The sequence below is a fragment of the Balaenoptera musculus genome, chromosome 7 (assembly GCF_009873245.2).
Source record: "Balaenoptera musculus isolate JJ_BM4_2016_0621 chromosome 7, mBalMus1.pri.v3, whole genome shotgun sequence".
Lineage (NCBI taxonomy): Eukaryota > Metazoa > Chordata > Mammalia > Artiodactyla > Balaenopteridae > Balaenoptera > Balaenoptera musculus.
In genome coordinates, this window is record NC_045791.1 from 22,640,242 (window position 1) to 22,656,751 (window position 16,510).

Here is a 16,510-nt window from a genome sequence, read left to right on the forward strand (position 1 = left end):
AGACTGGCACACAGGTTTAAGAAGAATAGAAAGGATATGTTGATTTCAAAATGAGTCTCTAATCTCAAACAAAAATATGCAATTGTTCAGCAATTTCAGTTATTCATATAGATTACTGTGAGAATGTATAAAATTTAGGTGAAACCCCCCAAGTAATTACAGATACTAATCACCTCTCTGACACCATCTCCCACAGCTCTTCCTCTTGTTCTCTATTCTCTAGCAGCTTCAACTTTCTAATGGTACCTCAGGAAAGCCAAGGTCGATCCACTTGGGCATTTCTATATGGACTTGTCTTTCCCCAACTCTTCCTGAGGGCATTCCTTCCCTCTTTCAATCTCAATGCTTAATATCTCTCTCAGAGACTACTTTGCTGACCACCCTACCTGAAACTGAGTTCCAGGCTTCACCATCCCCTATGCCCCTACACTGCTCTATGATTTTCTTCTGAGCACTTAACACTCCCCAAAATTATTTTTATTTCCTTGTTTACATAGTGGTCTCTTCCATTAGTGTATATGCTCCATGAAGGCAGAATTCTGGCTCTCTTTGTCATTGTTGTATTCCTTGCAAACAATTCTAAAATTTATATAGAAACACAAAAGACTCCCAACAGCCAAAGCAATCTTGAGAAAGAAGAACAAAGCTGGAGGTATCATGCTCCCTGACTTCACACTCTCCTACAAAGCTACAGTAATCAAAGCAGTATGGTGCTGGCAGACATTGCATGATTTCTATGTGTTTTACGGCCCAGAATGTGGTATCTTGGTGGATGTTCCATGTGAGCTACTACCCTGCTTTGATCTATGTTCATCAGCGATATTGGCTTGTAATTCTCTTTTTATGTAGGTCTTTGTCTGCTTTTAGTATCAGGGTAATGGTGGCCTTGTGAAATGAATTTGTGAGTGTTCCCTCCACATTAGCTTTTTGGAACAGTTTGAGAAGGATAAGTATTAGGTCTTCTTTATATGTTTGTTAGAATTCCCCTGTGAAGCAGTTGGGTCCTGGACTTTTGTTTGCTGGAGTTTTTGATTACTAATTCAATTTCACTACTAGTGATCAGTCTGTTCAGGTTGTCTATTTCTTTTTGATTCAGTCATAGAAGATTGTATGTTTCTAGAAATTTATCTGTTTCTTCTAGGTTGTCCAATTTGTTGGCATATAACTGTCTGTAGTTTTCTCTTATGGTTTTTTGAATCCCTGTAATATTGGTTATAATTTCTCCTCTTTATTTTGTTTATTGGGTCCTTTCACTTTTTTCTTAATGAGCCTAGCTAACAGCTTATCAGTTTTGTTTATCTTTTCAAAAAACCTGCTCTTAGAGGATGGGGAGAAAAGGGAACCCTCCTACATTGTCAGTGGAAATGTAAGTTGGTGCAGCCACTATGAAAACAGTATGGAAGTTCCTCAAAAAACTAAAAATAGAGTTGCCATATGATCCAGCAATCCCACTCCTGAGCATATATCTGGACAAAACTATAATTCAAAAAGATACATGCACCCCTATGTTCATAGTAGCACTATTCACAACAGCCAAAACATGGAAACAACCTAAATGTCCACCAACAAATGAACTGATAAAGAAGATGTGGTATATATATACAATGGAATACTACTCAGCCATAGAAAAGAATGAAATAATGCCATTTTCAGCAACGTGAATGGACCTAGAGATTATCATACTAAGTGAATAAGTCAGAGAGAAAAAGACAAATACCATATGATATCACTTATATGTGGAATCTAAAATATGACACAAATGAACTTATCTGTGAAACAGAAACAGACTCACAGACACAGAGAATAGACTTGTGGTTGCCAAGGGGAAGGGGGGTGGGGGAGGGATGGATTGGGAGTTTGGGATTAGCAGATGCAACCTATAATGTATAGAATGGATACAGAACAAGGTCCTACTCTATACCACAGGGAACTATATCCAATATCCTGTGATAAACCATAATGGAAAAGAATATGAAAAAGAATGTATATATATGTATAACTGAATCACTTTGCTGTACAGCAGAAATTAACACATTGTAAATCAACTATAAAATAATAATAATAATAACAATAATAATAATAATAAAAAACCCAGCTCTTGGTTTCATTGATCTTTTCTATTGGTTTTTTTTTTCTTTTCTTTTTTTTTTTTTCCTTTGGCCACACCATGAGGCACGTGGGATCTTAGTTCCCTGACCAGGGATCAAACCTGCGCCCCCTGACATGGAAGCATGAAGTCTTAACCTCTGGACTGCCAGGGAAGTCCCTCTATTGGGTTTTTTGTTGTTGTTGTTCTCTATTTTATTTCCTCTCTGATCTTTATTATTTCCTTTCTTCTGCTGACTTTGGGCTTTGGTTGTTCTTTTTCTAATTCCTTTAAATGGTGGGTTAGGTTGCTTATTTGAGATATTTTCTGTTTTTTGAGGGAGGCCTGTATCACTATAAACTTCCCTCATAGAACTGCTTTTGCTGTGTTCCATAGATTTTGGAAAGTTGTGTTTTTATTTTCATTTGTCTCAAGGTTCTTTCTGATTTCCTCTTTTATTTCTTCATTGATCCATTGGTTTTTTAGTAGTGTGTTGTTTAGTCTCCACGTGTTTGTGTTTTTCCCACTTTTTCTTCCTGTAATTGATTTCTGGTTTCATACCCTTGTGGTTAGAAAAAATGCTTACTATAATTTCTACCCTCTTAAATCTGTTGAGACTTGTTTTGTGGCCCATAATGTGATCTATCCTGGAGAACTTTCTATGTACACTTGAAAAGAATGCATATTCTGCTCTTTTTGGATAGAATTCCTGTAGACATCTATTGTCCAACTGGTCTAATATGTCATTAAGGCCACTGTTTCCTTATTGATTTTATGTCTGGATTATGTGTTCATTGATGTAAGTGGGAGGTTAAAGTCCCCTACTATTATTGCATTATTGTCAATTTCTCCCCTTATGTTCACTAATATTTGCTTTATGTATTTAGGTGCTCTATGGCAGCTTCATTCTTAATTGATAAAGCTTGAAAGCAACCAGAATGTCCTTCAGTAGGTGAGTGGTACATCCAGACATGAAATATTATTCAGCACAAAAAAGCAATAAGCTATCAGGCCATGAAAACATATGGAGGAAACTCAAATGCACACTACTGAATGAAAGAAACCAATCTGAGAAGGCTTCATGTTACCTAATTCCAACTATAAGACATTCTGGAAAAGATAAAACTATGGAGACGGTAAAAAGATCAGTGGTTGCCAAGATCTGGGGGAACGAGGGGTGAATAGGCAGAGCACAGAGGATTTTTAGGGCAGTAAAAATATTCTGTATAATACTATAATGGTGGATACATGTCATTATATATTTGTCAAAACCTGTAAAGTATACAGCACCAAGAGTGAACCCAAATGTAAACTATAGACTTTGGATGATAATGATGTCAATGTAGGTTCATAAATTGTAACAAATGTAACACTCTGATGTAGGATGTTGATAGTGACAGAGGCTGTGCATGTTGGAGTAGGAGGCATATGAGAATTCTCTGTAGTTTCTATTCAACTTTTCTGTGAACCTAAAAATAGAAAATACATTTTAAAAAAAGAAATTAAGTACTGACACTTGCTATGATGTGTATGAACCTTGAAAACGTTATGCTAAGTTAAAAAGCCAGTCACAAAAGACCACATATTGTATGATTCCATTTATTTGAAATGCCCCCAAATGGTAAATCTATAGAGGCAAAAAGTAGATTAGTGTTTGCCATGGCCTGGAGGTTAAGGCATAATGGACAGTTAGTGTGAATGGCTATGGATTTTTTTGGAGGGAGAGTGATGAAAATGTTCTAAAATTAGATAGTGTTGATGGTTGCACAATTCTGTGAATATACTAAAAAGCAATGAATTGTACAGTTTAAATTGGTGAGTTTTATAGGATTTGAATTTTATCTCAAAAAAGCTGCTATATTAAAAAAAGACTAGCTTTAAAAGTACTTTGTGCAAGGATAGTTTTATCATATTAAGCATATAGCCTTAACCATAAGTCAATGCATAAGCATAACACTTAGATAACTTTGAATCCACTGGCTCCATCATCTGCTTTCTTTGTGCCTGCAGACAATCACTTGTCTGCAGATTGAGATAACCCTCATAGCATAGCTGAGCAATTTAATACAACATCACAGAAAAAGCACCTGGTGGGGCTTTCCTCACTGTTGGAGAATGAAATTACAAATACGTAAGAGGGAAAGGCAAAAACTAATCTTGTGTTACTGGACTGGAGTCAGAGATATCAGTATGAATTCATGTTTATTTTAATATATTTGCAGATAGATATGAGAATAACTATAGAAATATGTGTATACATAGTTTAACATACATACAGATATTTCCTAGTAGCCATCAGCACACCTAACGTTCAGATCTGAGTTTCTAAATACCATTTTCCAATAAAAGGAACTAAGATTCCCTGAAGAAATGGAAGATACTAGAATGGGAGCAGGGAAAATACAGATAAATCTGACCATCTGAAAGTGCTTTTTAAAAAAATACTAAAGGATGACTACATGGCAAAAGGACATGAAAGCCAACCTGAAAGAGCTCTAAATGGCCAGAGCTGGAACAGCACAACAAAAAAGTTAGTATTAGATTATGACCCCCCAAAATAAAGTAAATATCCATGAGCCCAAAATGATTTACACAAATGATTGAATCCATAAATAAATTCGGGAGAAGAAATGTTCTTTACAAAAGAATTCCAACGGATAAATAGAGAAGGAATGAGGGGAATATAACATCACCATTAGACACAGCAACACCTGCTGCAGGCAAGATCTGTAGATGAATGCTCAAACTGATGGGGGAAACTTTATGGAGTAAGCGGATATTTCCTTACCCTCAAAGTATTGCCCCCCAAATATTTATGAATTACAAGGGTGATTTTAACATTTGTTTACAAATGTATAGTAACTTTTCAGTGACGAAACCTAGCAGACACCGCCTTAACCAAGTGATTAAGGTTTACACCCCAGTTGTAAGTTATGCTGATATCATGCACCCTTGATAACATGACATGACGTGAAAAAAAGGACATATCAGCTCTGTAGTATTCTTCCCACCCATAACCCCAATCTAATCATGAGAAAACATCAGATTAAACCCAAATATTGAAGGATATTCTAAAAATACCTGACCAGTACACTTTAAAAGTGTCAAGATAACAAAGAATAAGTGAAGACTAAGAATCTGTCATCGGTTGGAAAGGACTATGACAACGTGATGACTAAGTGCAATGTCTAGTATCTGGATTGGATCCTAGAACACAAAAAGGACATTAGTGGAACACTGGTGAAATCTGAGTAAAGTCTACAGTTTAGATAATAGTGTACAATGTTCATTCTTAGTTTTAGTAAATGTGCCATGGTGATGTAAGATGTTACTATTAGGAGAAGCTGGATGAACATTATTCAGGAGTTCTGTGTACTATCTGTACAACTATTCTGTAAATCTATAATCACTGCAAAATAGAAAAGTTAAAAAACAAAACAAGGACTTGGCCTGCTATACATGCTCAATAAATCATCCTCAATATTCTACCCTCTTGCTAGCTATCACCACAGCCTTCTGGGGTGACACCTCCCGAACTAATTAAACAATCCACTTTCCGCTTTTCTGTGAACTCCCTCCCCAGCCTCAAATCCCTTTAGTTATAATGGGAAGACTCCAGGGAATCACAGTAGCCAATGCGATGCTTCCTACCACATGCCTCCTATGCCCTGCCTGGTCATAACTGATTGGATCAGGAACGGCCATTTGACCTAAACTGAGCCAATTAGCCCTTCTTTAGGGAAATTGAGATTCCAGGTACTTCTGTCTGATTTCTTGAATGGAGGAGATCTACTTCAGACCTCTTAGAATCTATTTTCTAATATCTGTCCTGTGAAGCAGGGAAGTCATTTATTATGGACAGAATGTTTGTTCCCCCCCCCACAAATTCACATGTTGAAATCCTAACCCAATACACTATGTGATGATATTAGGAGGTGGAGCCTTTGGGAGGTAATTAGATCATAAGGGTTTAGCCCTCATGAATGAGATTAGTGTCCTTATAAAAAAAAACACCCCAGAGAGCTTTCTCATTTCTCTTTCTGCCAAGTGAGGACACAATGAGAAGTCAGCAGTCTAAAACCGAAAGAGGGTCCTCATCAGAACTCAACCATGCCAGCAGCCATATCTGGAATTCCAGCCTCCAGAACTGTGAGAAATAAACTTCTGTTGTTTATAAGCCACCCAGTCTATGGTATATTTGTTGTAGCAGTCCGAGCCAACCAAGACACCATTCTTCAGCAAGAGGACAAAATCTGAGAGGCCGAACTGATAAATCAGGAGAGAAAAAATTACCTGGGTTACTATGGTGCTCTAGCCTTTAGCTCCTACTGGTTCCCAAAGCCTAGCTGCTCCCCTACCCTTAGATTCCATGAAATGCCCACTTAACCCTATTTCTCTTTGAGCTTAAACTGGCTAGATTTGGTTTCTGTTAATATAACTTTAATGTGCTAATTAATACAACTACTTTGTAAGACATGACATGCATTTACATGTATGGTTTCTGTTATATTTGCTTTTTAATAGTCAAGGTCAGTAATTTTTTTAGTCATAGTTTATATAAACTATCTGGTTAAATTACCCCTACCTTTTCACATATATACAAATAAACCACATCTTTTTAAGTCTAGTCATTTGTTCATTCTGTGCTTGCTCTCTGAAATACCTTTGCTCTATCTCATCATGTCCAAATTCCATCCATACTGCCATGTTTGGTTTAAATGCCATCTCTTCCATACAGTCTTCCTTGCCACCCACCTAAAAAAAAAGAATATGTATATATTACTATCCCATGGGATATATATATATCCCATGCTTTCCTATCTGTATCTTTCATTCCTTTTATCCCTTTCTATCTTTACATAGTCATTTACTTACACATATTGTCTCCCTCTTAGATGTGAAGCTACTTGAGATCAGCTTCCCTGTTCTCGTGTAGGCAGCATTTCAAGAAACATTGCATTGCATAACAATGCAAATACGTAAGTTAATTTCAACTGTTTAAGAAGGACAGAAATGAAAGATAGCAATGACAGTTAACTGTATTCTTTTACTGTACTTAGTAAGAAAATTATTTTTAAGAAGTAAAGCTATCTCACACCTAAAAGAAAATATTAGAGAATATCGTCGTCACCTTGGGTCAGGCAAAGATGTCTTAAACAGGATACAACAAAAAAACCACTAGTAAAGGAAAAGTGGATATATTACAGTATATTAAAATTAAGAATTTCTGTTCATCAAAAAAATCATTAAAAGAGAGAAAAGGTAAGACATAGAGTTGGAGAAAATATTTGTAAGATATATAAAAGACTCAAACCTAGACAGTTTTAAAAAAACATACAAATCAATTTTTTTAAAAAGACAAACATCCTGGGACTTCCCTGGCGGTCCAGTGGTTAAGACTCTACGCTTCCACTGCTGGGGGCACAGGTTCAATCCCTGGTCAGGGAACTAAGATCCTGCATGCCGCACAGCACAGCCAAAAAAAAAGACAAACATCCTAATAGAAAAAATGAGAAGACTTGACCATGTACACCAGAATGGCTAAACCTACAAAGATGGCAAAAATCAAGTGCTGACGAAGTGCTTAAGGTAGTAAACAAGATGCTACTAGAAGTATAAACTGATACTGACTTAGAGTTTGGCTGTATCAGCTAAAGCTGGACACAGGCACACTCTGACCTAGCAGCAATTCACAGTTATGAAAGCATGCATGTGTCATGCATGCATCATCAAAAGTCATGCCTAAGAATGTTCATAACCACTATTCATAAAAGCTAAAACCTGGAAACAAATGTTCATCAACAGAAAATGAATAAAGTCATTGTGACATTCATACAAAGGCATATTACACAGCAATGAAAAAATTATTACTAAATGCAAAAATGTGAATGAGTTGCTTAAAGATGATGTAGACGGTTTTCTTGTTCATTTTTATTTAAAAGCAGGCACAGAAATTTTCCGATTGCAGGATTCAACTTATGTAAAGTTCAATCCCAGGCCAAATTAATTGATGGTGTTAGAAAACAAATTGTGGTTATTTTTTTCAGGGGATACTGACTGGGAGAGAAGAGGGAAGCTTCCAGGGGGCTGGTATATTCTATTATTTCTTAATCCAGAGACTGAATATACAGATGTGTTCACTTGGCACAAATCCATCAAGTTGTAAACTTATAATCTGTGTGCACATTTCTGTATGACTGTTGTACTTCAATAAAAGATTTTTAAAAAGAAAAGTTTTCAAGCATTACTTGCAGCCGTGATATCAATGCCTTAGGCATCGTGCTAAAGGGTCGTGTATGTATAAATTACATATCGTTTTAGTAGCACAAAAACCTATTAAAATCAATATTTTTATATTATACCTTTGAGAATTAAGAGGTAAAATTACACAGTGATTTATTCAGAGGTACAAATAGGAACAATAATAAATGTTTATTGATTTTAAAGTTATGGAGGCTTGGGAATTTAAACCAGAGTTTCGGTATGCAAAGGCAAATAATTTGTTCAGATGACCTTGGTATTTATGATTAGCTGGGAATTTTTTTTAAAATAAATTTATTTATTTATTTATTTTTGGCTGTGTTGGGTCTTCATTGCTGCACACAGGCTTTCTCTAGTTGCGGCGAGCAGGGGCTACTCTTCATTGCAGTGTGTGTGCTTCTCATTGCAGTGGCTTCTCTTGTTGTGCAGCACGGGCTCTAGGTGCACGGGCTTCAGTAGTTGTGGCACACAGGCTCAGTAGTTGTGGCACACGGGCTTAGTTGCTCCACGGCATGTGGGATCTTCCCAGACCAGGGCTTAAACCTGTGTCCCCTGCATTGGCAGGTGGATTCTTAACCACTGCGCCACCAGGGAAGTCCCTAGCTGGGAATTTGATTAAGCAGGGGTCCATGTCACCATCTTGCAATGTGGAAGTGTTCCTCTTCTTTTTTTTTTTTTTTAATCCTTTGCTGTATGTGAGCTGGGGTGTTCTGGAAATATCATTAATATTAGAAACTTAGTTGGAAAAATAGGTGATGCTTAAAATCCAGCTAAGTGGGTTATGGTTCCATCAAAAGAATGAACTCAAAATAATTCCTAGGACTTGAAGCCTAGAACAAACCTTTTGTTAGGTCTTCTGGGTTTCAGCGTTTTTACTCAGAACTTATATTTAAACTTGAATAGACATTGGTCACAACCTTGAAGGATAAAAGAAGCCACGACAAGGCAAGGAGCAGTGTGCAGGGTTAGGTGTGGGGGGGACGGATTAGAGGAGGAATGGCTACTAGGTAAGGAAAGAGGATTCCTTAGACCTGCTATCTCAGTCCATTCGGGCTGCTATAACAAAATACCACAGACTGGGTGGATTATAAACAACAGACATTTATTTCTCATAGTTCTGGAGGCTGGGAAGCCTAAGATTCAAGGCACCAGCACATCAGTGTCTGGTGAGAACCTGCTTCCTGGTTCACAGACAGCCCTTGTGCTCACAAGGCAGAACAGGTGAGGGAGTTCTCTAGGGCTTCTTTATAAGGGCACTAATCCCATTCACAAGGGCTCTGCCCTCATGCTCTAATCACCTCCCAAAGGCTCCACCTCCAAACAGCCTGACACTGGGGATTAGGTTTCAACAAATGAATTTAGGAGGCATGCAGTCTATAGCACTTGCCATACTTCTTTTGAAATTTAAAGACATTAGTGATGGTTCTGGCCAATTAATTACCCCTAACATTCTAAAACCCCACAAAGTCACACCTAAAAGGCCCACCACCCAATGCCTTCAAAATGGGCACTAATGTTACAAAGGACCTTACTATTTCACACTCTCCTCCCCAAAGAGTCCAGGCCTCCCCCTAGGTCCCACACTTTAGAGCATCTTACGTATTCCTAACATACACACACACGCACACACACACACACACACACCCCCAAGGAGAGAATGTATATGAAGACTACAAATAGAAGTCATATTACTGAAGTGATGGAGTATAACCTGACTTATTGCAGATAATACTTTTACATTTGCAAATCCAGGGCAAGACAAACAAACAAACAAAATAACACAAAATAAATAAACCAAACAGTAACAAACAGGTAGCTACAGAGAACAGAGTAGTGGTTACTGGGGGTGGGTAAAGGGGATCAATTGTGTGAGGACAGATGGAAACTAGACTTTTGGTGGTGAGCACACTGTAATGTGTACAGAAGTCAAAATATAATGTTGTACACATGAAACATGTTATAAAGCAATGTTACCTCATTTTCAAACTTCTGAATCAATTAAGACAGCAAACAAAAATCCTTTTGGTTGGACATAAGGCAGAGGGAGAATAGGTTTAGGGTGTGGCTCCCTGATGAAAATCTGATTGGATTAAAGCATCCAAAATTAACTTTGAGGAAAGAAGCACACATCAAAAAGAATCGTAGGTGGGACTTCCCTGGTGGTGCAGTGGTTAAGAATCCGCCTGCCAATGCAGGGGATTCAATCCCTGGTCCGGGAAGATCCCACGTGCCACGGAGCAACTAAGCCCGTGAACCACAGCTACTGAGCCTGCTCTCTAGAGCCTGTGGGCCACAACTACTGAGCCCACGTGCTGCAACTACTGAAGACCGCGCCTAAAGCCCATGCTCCGCAACGAGAAGCCACCGCAATGAGAAGCCGGCGCACTGCAATGAAGAGTAGCCCCTGCTCGCTGCAACTAGAGAAAGCCCGCGCGCAGCAATGAAGACCGAATGCAGCCAAAATAAATAAATAAATAAATAAATTTATTAAAAAAAGAAAAATTGGCTTTATTTTTCTCCCTTTGTTCTAAGTAAATAAGTCAAATATTAATTGACTGGAATTTATCCAAAAATTTTAGAGTGAAATCTTCAGAAATACTTTAAAAAGCTCTTAATTATATTTTGAAAACAATGTGTAACCTCAAGTTTAAGGGTGTTACCTAATACTCAACTGGATAAGTTACTGAGAACAGGAACTGCCCCAGGCAGAACTATCAAAGGGTTAGTCTGGATTCTTTTTACAATTGGTAATCCTTTCTTAACTCTCCTGTTTCCCCAGGACCTTCATTTATCATACTGACCCATTATGCTCAAAGAACCCCTAAATAGGAGACCACCCAATTTTGGACCTCCTCCTTATTCCTGTCCTTCCTGGTTCCCATCTGACATCAGAAGCTGAACTGGTATCAGAGTAAGAACTGTACCTTAGCACTCACTTCTAGCATAATCTGACTATTTCATCTAGCATGTAAATATAGTTTCCTAAAGGGACTAGCAAACAAAACAAAGAAAAAGCTAGTGCAAATGAAGCAGTGATGATTAAACAAACTCAGAAGGACTTTTAAGACCTTTGACAAAAATGATATTCCTTCCTTAGCTAGTAATCTTTTAACCATCCATAAAGGGTCATAGAGTTTCAGGTCTGGAATATAATCTAGCTTCACTCAACTCTTCCCCCGACTGTTTTCCCCTTTCAGGCTTGAATATTCTAACCCCCCCCCCCCCAAAAAAATGCCTGATGTAAGATTTATGATTATATTTATATTTATCATAGATAAATTATATCTAAATATATAACAATATAAATCATAAAATAATTATGCCGAGCAGGGCCCTGTGGGGCTCCTGGACATGGAGGTTTTTATTGTCCCCCATTTCTTTCAGGCAAGACTCCAGCCTCCATGACCTTCCCTGAGTTCCAAAGGGCAGATTTGAACAATTGCTAATCAAGGGAGGAGCAGCCAGGAAACCACCTGAGGCAAGATTAAAGGGACCAGAGAAGCTCATCAAGATTAGGAAACCGGACCACCTGAGACCCTGCACACACCCTAATCCTGTCAGCAACCCCACCCTCTTGAAACTTTGCAGAAGAAAGAAGAATGCAAGACTGTTACTGCCCTGATCCTTATCACATACCTCTGACCACTACCCCTGCCTATATAACCTCTCCCTATTCCCCAGTGAGAGGGTACAGTTCTTGCGGTGCTAGCCTGCTGTGTTCCCTCTCTGCCTGGCAAAGAAATAAAGCCACTCTTTCTTTCTCCTCCATAACTCTGTCTCCGTATTTCCATTTGACATCGATGCACAGAGAGCCAAGATTCTGGCACCAGTAATATAAATATAAAATAGTATATAATATGTAAATAATTATATATTGTTGACTGAAAACAAATGCACAACCTAAAAATTGAGAATTATGTTTTATTCAGGGCATTACTGGGGATTATAGTCCAGGAAGGAAGTCTCTCAGATACCTCTGAGGGACTGTTCCAAAGAGGTAAGGGAGGAGCTGGGATATAGAGGAGTTCTTGCTGGAAAAAAAACAAACAAATGTAGTCTAACATCAAAAGATTACTGCTAATCACAAAAACTGGCATCTTAACGATTTTACTGCTTTTCTATATATGGGAAGATGCAAGAGTCTGGGCTTATTGAAATCATTCCTTTGAGATGCACCTTAACTATCTAAGGCCAATATCTTGTTTTTCTCCTTCCTGAATTCCCCTCAGGGTGCACCACTGGGGGTGGCTGAAGTGGCTGATGGTTTTATGGCCACAACATCCTTTGAAACATTCTTTGTCCACAGTATAAATATTATGATTATAATTACATATCACATATAAATGTATAAATTATATATTATATAAATATATCATATTAAATTATGTACACTTAACGAGTCAATTTTAAAATATAAAATATATATGACATAAATTATATATAATTTATATAAATTTTCAAACCAACATCAACAATTAACAAAAATGCCTGACAGAAGATTTATGATCATATTTATATTTATTATATAAACTATAACTTATACAATACATTATATTTTATATTGTTTAATTGTAATTTATATAATTATTATATCATATATTATATTAAAATTATATTTGGATCATATATAAATTATATACAATATAAATATAATATAATTATGTAATATAGAATATATGATATGTAAATGTCATATGATTAAATGTATATATTACATATAATATATAAATATATAAATCATAATCACATGTTATATAAATATACTATATTAAATTATATACATTTAATGATTCTTACTCTTAAAATATAAAATATATTAGTTATATATAATTTGTACATAAATATAATTCATACATTATATATTTCTATAATTAAATATAATTATAATTATATTTAGTTTATTATAGAAGGTTTAGTTTTCTGTTTTTTGTTTTAGGCTGCTCCACGCAGCATGTGGGATCTTAGTTCCCCGACCAGGGATCAAACCTGTGTTCCCTGCAGTAGAAGTGCAGAGCCTTTACCACTGGACTGCCAGGGATGTCCCTAGAAGATTTAGTTTTATTTATGATAGATCTCCTGTTTTGTGTCTTTTGCTCGTCTCTTCAGTTCCAATTGAAAATTTAAAACATGAGTCTTTCAATTCCAGTGGGATCAAGCTAGAATATGTGCAAAAATCAGTACAAAACCATCTCTATGACTGTTGAAACATAATAGATGTTAAGTACCCATCTACTGAATGAACACATTAATGATATGTTTATGTCAATAATATCACAACTACCTATGAAGGATGCTACATTTTATTAAATATCCAGAGATTCACTGAGAGGATTTTATGACCAAAATTAAACTCTACAAAAAGCTTTGTACACTCATTTTCTCTGATGTGCAGTGCTAGTTACAAGTAAAGATTTTCTCCAACTTTGGGTAGAGTCACTTTTAAAATTCAGAGCCAAGAAACAAACTTAGAGAGCCTCATGTGTATGGTCAGTAAATGCCGTAATGAATTGGAATTTCCAGAACCCAAAAGATAAACGTAGAAGTGTAAAATAGTACTCATAGGGGAAAAACCAAACAGATTGCTCTTTGCCATATACTTCAGCAATTTTTAGATTTCAGTTAGACTGCAAGTTTGGATTGAGGTTAAAAGTCATAGTTCTAATGACTCAATCTTAAATCATCTCTGAATTGTAGGGAGGAGGGGGCCCATCACATGATAGAAGCACTTTCAGTCACAAGGAAATCTTCCTTAGGCTTCCCTCTCTGACCATTCATTAACTTTTAGTTAATATATGCAATTCAGCACTGACAGTGTATATTTAAGTTTACATTGGTTAATAAGCTCTCAGCTCTTTGAGCTCAGAGATCCTTACTGTACTTTCCTTGTACCAGCCACAAAACCTAATGAAGGGCAGAGAACAATGTGCTGTTCAATATATGTGGACAGTTGATTGATTTAGTGAATCTTATAAAATAATAAATACGCTAAAATCATGGTGGATGACCCAAGATTTAGCCTGGAAACAAAGATTCAAAGGGTTTTTAAAGTTTCTTGAGGCCAGGAATCCTATCTTTCTTATCCTTGTATTTTAGGAATCCAGCACAACACAGGGACAAAGAAATGCACAGTCAGTGAGCGCTAAGGGAACGAATTAATAAGTCATTAGAACATACTGAACATCAGGAGAGACCTTCCCCAATGGTACGCAGCAGGGGAGGAAGGTTTGTTCCAGCTTTCACCCTACACTGAATAAGCACCCATCTCTGGTTCTGTTGTCCCTCCTCCTCAGAGGCTTATCATTTTTGCAGGTTAACTCCACAAATCTGGTACCTGAAATGTTTTACGAGACCTTAAATTATCAATGTCCTCTTAACAATCCAAATAGAAAATCTGAATGGTGGATTTAACAAACAAACTGCACTACACAAACTGGTGCTCATAGTGTGGGGTGTACATGCACAGGTAAGAAAGTCAGCTTAAGCTTCTGTCTTCAAACCCTACAACAGTCCAGTGAGGGAGATACTACTGTCCCCACTTTAAAGATGAGAACACTGAGAATGACTGTGGTGTTTCTCAAAGTATGGTCCTGGACTGTGTTAGTATCACCTGGGCCAATCTGTGGTCCCACTGTGGATATACTCTGGGGAGAGGCCCAGCACTCTTGAGTTTTAACAAGTGTGCTGAAGTTTGAGAATCACTGCTTTAGAGGACTTAAGCGATGTGATTTGCCCAAATCACACACAGATGGGAAAGGCAGAGCTGGGAATTGAACCCAGGCATCCAATGCCCGTCTGTCCACTGCAGCCCACTTCCTCATGCTGGGGAGTCAGTCATTCTCCCACTCCCTCAAAAGGCCAGCCCTGTACAAGATTGAAATTCAGTAAGGGAAAAGGATCCAGTTCCCAGAAGAGCCTCACAGTCTCAGAATTTTAAAGACTCTTAAGAATATGTTTTACACATAAAGTTCAAAGAAGTGAATATATAATATTCCTGATTAAAACACACGTAATGGTTTTTGGTCTGGAAATGCAGAGATCAACAAGGACTTTCTAAGTAGAGCCTTATACTTATTTTATTCAGTGCTTTCTTTAAAATTTCTTTTTTGGGGTATTAAAAATAACCTTTTTCTCATTATCTTACCCGATACTGACATTAGCCATTTTTCCTTCCTTGACTTAAAAAAACCTATAAAATTTTCTAAGAACATAATGAAAACTAAAGAATACTCTGAACTGGCCTTGTTGGAAGTAGCATAATATCTAACACGCAGGTTTGGGCATGAGAATCAGCTGGATTTGACACAACTTGAACTTACTAGTCAAACGCTTTACGTGGGTTCCCGATGCTCCAGTTCACCATCGAAATGGAAATAAGAATTGTGTCTATTTCACTGAGTGGTTTCAAGGACTTATAACTCAGTGAAGCACTTAAGACAGCTCCTGCACTTAATAAAAGCTCAGTAAATCCTTATCTTTATTTTTATTATTGCTGTTATTAGCCGTGTGAGAATGCTACAGCCGATCTCCACGTCTGCCATTGGCACGTCATTCATTTATTCAGAGGCTGCTTCCCTTATGTCATCCCTCACGATGTTTTAGAGAGCTGTTTTAATTTTCAGTAACTATTTCTTCTGCATGTGCTTCGTCTCCCCCAGTGCACAAACCATACACTCACACATCCACTCATTCCCATGGCTCAGGTTGTTACAGTCAGGGTCCAGAGTAGGGGCCTCTTTCCCAAAGCTGATTAGAGAAGTGATGCTCATTATGAAGGGCCCTTTCTCTGAAAGTATCCTTGCCACCAGTCACTGGAATTCTGTCATTTTTAGTACTCATTCTAGTGTGTCAAGATCAACTCGGCCCTCTCCATACCGCCTCTTTCAAACAAAAATGCTACTGAAAATGGGTAATGTATTCAACCATCAGTGTAAAGAGTCAGATTGAATGAGAGAAGTGTGGGTCTTGAGTGTATTGGATTCTGCTGGGAAACAGAGTGAAAGGATTGAAAGTTCTCCAATATGTGACTAGGAGCCAAAAGCAACTCTGCGCTCTGCCTCAGACATTCCTTTGTAAAAGCTGGTAAAGGCCTTTGCCCTGGAAATCAATACAAAGTTTCAGAAGTGTCTATGTATATACACAGTTTCACCTGAAAAATGTTAGCTC